Source organism: Podarcis filfolensis (genome assembly GCF_964270895.1).
Source record: "Podarcis filfolensis genome assembly, chromosome: 4".
Classification (NCBI taxonomy): Eukaryota; Metazoa; Chordata; class Lepidosauria; order Squamata; family Lacertidae; genus Podarcis; species Podarcis filfolensis.
The window spans coordinates 58,338,172-58,345,864 of NC_139607.1; positions in this window are offsets into that span (position 1 = coordinate 58,338,172).

Consider the following 7,693-nt stretch of genomic DNA (forward strand, 5'->3'; position numbering starts at 1 on the left):
CCTCCCACCTAAATATTTTAATTGAATTTTAATAACAACCAGGTTTCTGAAATTAAAAGTTAAAGAAAAATATATTCAAGCAAAATAAAAACAGATACATTGTCACAAGTCGTGACAATGCTCATATTGATCCTTACGTAGCCAAAACAGCATGACCCACACAATAGAATGAGGCATCAGCAGACTCGGGGAAACCTTCAGGTCTGCACAAGAACCAAAAGAAGAAGAAAGGAATCAAGGGGAAAACCCTTTTTGGCTGGGGAAAAACCCAAAACAGTCCAATGAGAACAGAGTATGCTCAGTGGCCTTGGAATGCTGGCTCACTGTTGGAAGTGGGCAAGAATGGAAAACCGTAAGAGGATGAATGGAATGCAGAATTCTGGGGAAACACTCCTGCTGAAACCCTGAATAGGAGCACTGCACATCATTATTACTGAAATCTTGAACTGGAACCCGTTTCTGCCTGCAAGTGAGCAATTTTCTTCCCCTTCCCCTCCTAAGCAGACACCTCTCTGGAGCACATAGTTGCAGGGGCAATATGAGCGTGCACAGCCTTTAGTTTTAAGTGACCATGTGGTCCGTTTATATGATGATCTGTTTATATGATAATCCAGCATGCACACTCTGTTCTTGGCACATCACATTGGTTGGGTAGCTATGTAAAATACTGAACAGGAGAAGAAATGTGTGTCTAGGAAGCAGATATACATGAATATTACTTCACAGGCCACTCAAGACAGCATTTCTGAAATGATGCAACAGCAATATTTTTAAAGAAGTGTATCTACAAAGTTCCTCCTAGTTTATCTCCTATGGGATATGATTTAAACACCAACGGAGGAAAACATAGTTGCTTTGATTCGCCTTGACAATCAATAAGGAGCTTAGGGAATTTCACACAGATTTGGAAATGCACCTTGGAAGAAGCGCATAAATGAACTTGTACCCCTGTCATATTAAAGGAGTTTATTGCTCTTCAGGGAAGTCTTAATACTCTGTTAATTGAGAAGGCGGAAGATCATTTGCACTTGACTGCACAGTATTACTACGAATGTTATAATAAATGGAGTAAACTTTAGTTCTCATGCTAGCTAGAGTAACATTTTACAAGGAAAGCTTAATAAAATAGCCAAAGGCAGTGTTTGTTTTTGATTACCGACTTCAATGTTTTGAACGGTAAAGACTTCTGTTACAATTCTTTGGTATATATTGTAACACAACTGAGAGTAGATTTGGTTTAACCACTGAAGTGAAAGGCACCCAGCCACAACTATTCCCCTCCCAGCCCCCAAAAAACAGAAATCTTGAGCTGTGGAGTGAGGTGATAATGTCTCAAATGTAAAGTGTAACCATTTCTGTAAGCATGCTGGTATCTTAGCTGGAGATAATTGGTCTAGTTTCATTCAAATTTGCACCCCAGAGATTAAAGCAGAAAGACCATAGACTAAAGATTATAACTGAAATGAATTAAATAGTTTATTGATAAATAATATAGAAACAGTAGATAATAAAAATTAGTGGCCCAAATGACTCCAGAAGTACAGAAAACAAATTCAATCCAAGCACTCCAATGCAAGGCAAAGCACTAAGACATAAAGGAATCAAGTGTTGATATGCATAAAGAATGAGAACTATAATAAAGCAATGTGGTGGTGATTTATTTCATTCCTATACCACTTTATATTTTTACGAAAAATATCTCAAAGGGCTTTACAACACATTAAAATATCCAGTGAAACAATCCAGAATAAAGCATTACTGAAGAAAGTTAACTATATGCATTAATTATATAGCATAATTAACAGGAAACTAAACTATTATCTTAAAGATTTCAAAATAAAACATTACAAAGGAGGTCAACTACAGAATGCACATCTAACGCAGCCAAGTTAACAGCAAAAATTATCTTAAATGTTTCAAAAGAAAACATTACTCAAGGATGTCAGATGTAAAACAGCATAATTAAGAAGAGAATAACTTATCATCATAAGCACAGAACATACCTGCTGCTGTTGCTGCCCAACCTGCCAATGGTGGTTCATGGTGGGCAGTGGCTGTGGAAGTTCAGGCTTGATGACCTGGGTCTGCACTAAGAGACAACCAAGATGGTCTCTGGCCTCTTCAACAGGTGCAGGTTTTGTAGCTGGAGTCAGTCAGAGCCCTGCCACCCCAAGCCAGGTGGGAAAAGGCCTGCAAGGCAGGGGGCAAGTCCCTCAGGACTCACAGCTAAGATGGTCAGTTGATTGACTGCCTGGTTGGTTGGTTGGTTGATTGCCATGTCTTACATTACCTATTTCTGATATTTCCTCCAGCCCATCTAGTTTAAAAGCATCCTTAGTGTTTTAGCATTAAGTCTGAAAGAGAGAAAAACATACCTACCAATCCAATATAGCAGATCAACAAGTTCAGAAATCTCTGCTTCTGGCAAAGCAGGAATAGAAAAACCAAAGAAAGAGGAAGGGATGAGAAAAGGGAAGGAAATAACAATAGCCTAGCACATGGGTCACCAATGTGGTGCCTGGAGACACAAAAGGTTTTCCCTGGGGCCTGCAGGGAAAATTAGGCTGAAAAGAAGGCCTAATTGGCATCACAAGGGTGATTTCAGGGTGCTACAGCTGTGGAGGGGATGAGTTAAGTCTCCCCTCCTCCCTGTAAACCTCCCCCCCCCATTAAAAACCCCTCCCTCCACATTTAGATCTCTAAATCTGCAATCATCACCAGATCCTGAAGCCACGAGTCCTTCACTAGTAATTAAGCTTGCCTAATCTCAGAAGAAACTGAGTTCCATAGTTGTGGGGCTACTACGGAAAAACCCCTGCCACAAGTGCCTGCCTGCTATGCAGGCTACAAGATACTGTGAGTCTAATTCTATGTACATTCTGCAGTGAATAGTGACTCCCAGCATGGGATCTGTTCCTGTTTCCTTGGAAGAAGTAATGAAGCCCTGTGAATAGAATATCCACATCTAAATGAATGAAGCACACATTAAGCAACTGAATAGCTCCAAAATAACAAAGTTCTGATGAATGTGAAAGTGCTTTGGATCATTCATGATCTAGTTGATTCCTGCTTTGCAGCAGGTTGGTCTAAATGACCCTTGAGGTCCCTTCGAACCCTACAATTCTATGATTCTATGTCAGCATCACATCCTGGTTCATATCAAATGAAGTGATTTGGCTTATTATTTTTCTAGATTAGTTTCTCCATGTGCAATTCTCCAGGGAAATATATTTATAAATTTTGCTTTCAGTCTTCATTAATACTGTTTTTCGTATAATTAGATGTGTATGCTTAAAATATCTACTGATCTTGTCATTTTCATTTATCCAGTTCCCAGTAGAATAGACCAGAGCCTTGAAATGTTGATTTATTTGGAGGAAGTGAAGCTAAAGTCTCAAAAAAGCTCTACTGTAATCCCTGTACCAGGGATTCCAAAACAATCACATATGGTCCGGCAGTCATCCGTAAACATATTAAACATAACTGGATACTTTTTCTTGAAAAGTGTCACCTAAATATAGTCAAAACAAAAAAAAAAAATTTCTTTCCAGTAGCACCTTAAAGACCAACTAAGTTAGTTCTTGGTATGAGCTTTCGTGTGCATGCACACTTCGTCAGATGACTATGGCAGACCAACACGGCTACCTTTCTGTAACCTAAATATAGGTAGAGCTTGCATGCCCTTGGAAGCAGGATTTTGCGGACACACCTCTACTGAGATTGGAAATTGTGCAGACAATTGTGAAACCCCATTGATTGGTTACAAGGAAGTCACATTTAATTATTTATAAAGTACAATATGGTTGAAGAGTAATAAAAATGGTTTTTGCATGCTATTATATAACTATGCAGAGTAAGAATGGTTAATAAGACATCGTACCAGCAAATCCACCCACATATTATTTAGCTACTGTTGCAGTTAAACAGTATTAAACAGCCTTAAACAGTAAGGCTTCCACCAAAGAATTCTGGGAGTTGTAGTTTTTTAAGGGTGCTGAGGAGAGCCCTATTCCCTAAAATATAACAACAACAACAACATATTTATATGCTACCCATGTGACTGGGTTGCCCCAGGTACTCTGGGCAGCTCCCAACAAAAAATTGTAAAAACACAACATGTCACACACTACAAACTTCCTTGAATAGGGCTGCCTTCAGATGTCTATGGAAGGTCATATAATTATTTATTTCTTTGATATCTGATGGGAAGGTGTTCCACAGAGTGGGTGCAACTATAGAGAAGGCCCTCTGCCTGGTTCCCTGCAGCTTCATTTCTCTCAGTGAGGGAACCACCAGAATGCCCTTGGAGCTGGATCTTAGTGTCTGGGCTGTACGATGTGGGTGGAAACGCTCCGTCAGGTATACAGGGCCAAAGTCATTTAGGGCTTTAAAGGCTAGCACCAACGGTTTGAATTGTGCTCAGAAATGGGAGCCAATATAATTCTTTTAGGACCACTGTTATATGGTTCCTTCACTGAGCCACAATTCTCAGAGTGCTTTAACAATCAATACCTCTTCACAGGAAAGTGGCAATTGTAGCGCTGTGAGGGTGGTGTCCACAACTCACAGCATCCTTAACATAATGCAGCTCCCAGGATTCTTTGTCCATGACAGCTTGAAGTGGTCTCATAGTGCTTTAAACGTATGGTGTGAATGTGGCCCTAATTTCTGTTCAGCCATGACTATTTTTAACTTTTTCCTGCAAGCACCAGTAGCAGTCAATGATCCGAAGCTTCACTGACAGAGAACTACACAACTCAATGGAGTCATACTACATATTATGAAGGGGCGAACTTGCCATTGGAGTTCTTTCAGTGGCAAACCTCAGTTTCTTATCATATGTAACCTTTACAATACATTTTTCCTGCGGAAATATCGTGAACCAATTTTAAACAGCATTAGTCGGTTTTATGTTTAAAAAAAGTGAAAGAGCACATTGGCAACATTTTGAAGCTTCTTTTAAAATGGCACATAATAAGACTTTGTCCTAACTGGAAACATTAGGGAAAAAACATATATTATATTATTAATGCCCAACAAAGCCATTAATATTATATTTCATTTCCCTTTTCCACCCTAGGAATTTGTGCAGTGTAATAAATTCAGGGTTCAGCATTCAATCTAATAAAGGATTTGATGTATCAGCTCTTCTTTAGAATTTGGCTCTAGCTGTATTTTAATTGGAATATATTATCTGCTACCTTAGGCAAGTAATTCCTTACTGTGCTGATAGCATGCTTCGCACAAGGATTTGCCTGTGCAAATATAACTGGATGCTGCCAAATTGAATTATGAAAATGGAATAGTTTTGAGAAAAACAAACGGATGCAAAGGAGGAGGGGACCCTGGACCTATCATACATTTCTATTTTTTTATATATATAAAATATTTATTGAGATTTTACAAAAAACAAAGGTTTACAAAATAGAAAGAAAACATATAAAAAGAGATAAGTAAAAAAAAGAACATACAAAAATGCATAAAATAGAAAAAATAAAAAATAAACATACAAAATACAAAAAACGAATAAGTAGAAAAAATTAAAAACAAATCCAATTTTTGTATCTTTAAACTCATTAACTTGTTTCCTTGACCTCCTCACACCGCCCCTTTTTGTATTCCCATTTAGATAATCAAATCAGCAAATCCTTACCCTCTTTCATTTATCTTAACTCTATATCTTAACATATTATAACTCTATATTTTCATCCATTATCAATTCATTTTTGCATATTCTTATTAACTTTGTTGCTAATACCCCCTATTCAATCCAATCATCATTTTAACATTCATTAATTTTACAATATTTCTGTAGATAGTCTTTAAATTTCTTCCAATCTTCTTCCACCAACTCTTCTCCCTGGTTTCGGATTCTGCCAGTCATTTCCGCCAGTTCCATATAGTCCATCACCTTCATCTGCCACTCTTCCAGGGTGGGTAAATCTTGTGTCTTCCAATACTTTGCAATCAGTATTCTTGCTGCTGTTGTTGCGTACATAAAGAAAGTTCTGTCCTTCTTTGGCACCAATTGGCCGACTATGCCCAGGAGAAAGGCCTCTGGTTTCTTCAGGAAGGTATATTTAAATACCTTTTTCATTTCATTATAGATCATCTCCCAGAAAGCCTTAATCTTTGGGCACGTCCACCAAAGGTGAAAGAATGTACCTTCATTTTCTTTACATTTCCAACATTTATTATCAGGCAAATGATATATTTTTGCAAGCTTGACTGGTGTCATGTACCACCTATATATCATTTTCATAATATTCTCTCTTAAGGCATTGCATGCCGTAAATTTCATACCGATGGTCCACAACTGTTTCCAGTCAGCAAACATAATGTTATGACCAATATCTTGTGCCCATTTAATCATTGCAGATTTAACCGTTTCATCCTGCGTATTCCATTTTAACAGCAAGTTATACATTCTTGAAAGTATCTTAGTTTTGGGATCTAACAGTTCTGTTTCCAATTTTGATTTTTCCACCTGGAAGCCAATTTTTTTGTCCAAATTATAGGCCTGTCTTATTTGATAATAATGATGCCAGTCTCGTACTTTATCTTTTAGTTTCTCGAAACTCTACAATTTCAATTTGTCTCCTTCTTGTTCCAATATTTCCCAATATTTCGGCCATTTGGCCTCCATACTGAGCTTTTTCTGAGCCTTTGCTTCCATTGGTGACAACCACCTTGGGGTTTTATTTTCAAGTAAGTCTTTATATCTTATCCAGACATTAAACAATGCTTTCCTAACAATATGGTTTTTAAATGCTTTATGTGCTTTAACCTTGTCGTACCACAAATATGCATGCCACCCAAAAACATTATTAAAACCTTCCAAAATGTCTGTGTTCTCAAGAAGCAGCCAGTCTTTCAACCAGCAGAATGCTGCTGATTCATAGTAAAGTTTAAGGTCTGGCAGGGCAAATCCGCCTCTTTCCTTTGCATCAGTTAATATTTTAAATTTTATTCTGGGCTTCTTGCCCTGCCAGACAAATCTAGAAATGTCTCTCTGCCACTTCTTGAAACAGTCCATCTTGTCCAAAATTTGCAATGATTGAAACAGAAATAACATTTTTGGCAATACATTCATCTTTATAGCTGCAATTCGACCCAACAAGGAAAGCTTCAAATTTGACCATATTTCTGAGTCTTTTTTCACTTCTGTCCAACATTTCTCATAGTTATCTTTAAATAAATTTAAGTTCTTAGCAGTCATATTAACCCCCAGATATTTTACTTTCTTAACTAATATTAAACCTGCCTCCTTCTGAAACCTCTCTTTCTCAATCGGTGTTAAATTTTTCTCAAGAACTTTAGTTTTTGACTTGTTCAGCTTAAATCCTGCCACATGACCAAATTCTTGAATCCGTTCTAATACTCTTTTCGTACTAGATTCTGGCTCCTGTAACGTCAAAACTAGGTCATCTGCAAAAGCTTTCAATTTGTATTGTTTGGCTCCGACCTGGATACCTTTAATCAGACGGTCCCTTCTAATCATATTTAGCAAAACCTCCAGGACCGAAATAAAAAGCAATGGGGAAATTGGGCAGCCTTGTCGTGTACCTTTCTCTATCTTAAATTCCTCTGTCATCACATTATTGACTATTAGCTTAGCCTTTTGTTCTGAGTAAATTGCACTTATACCATTTTCAAACCCTTGACCCACCCCCATCCCCTGGAGATTTTTCTT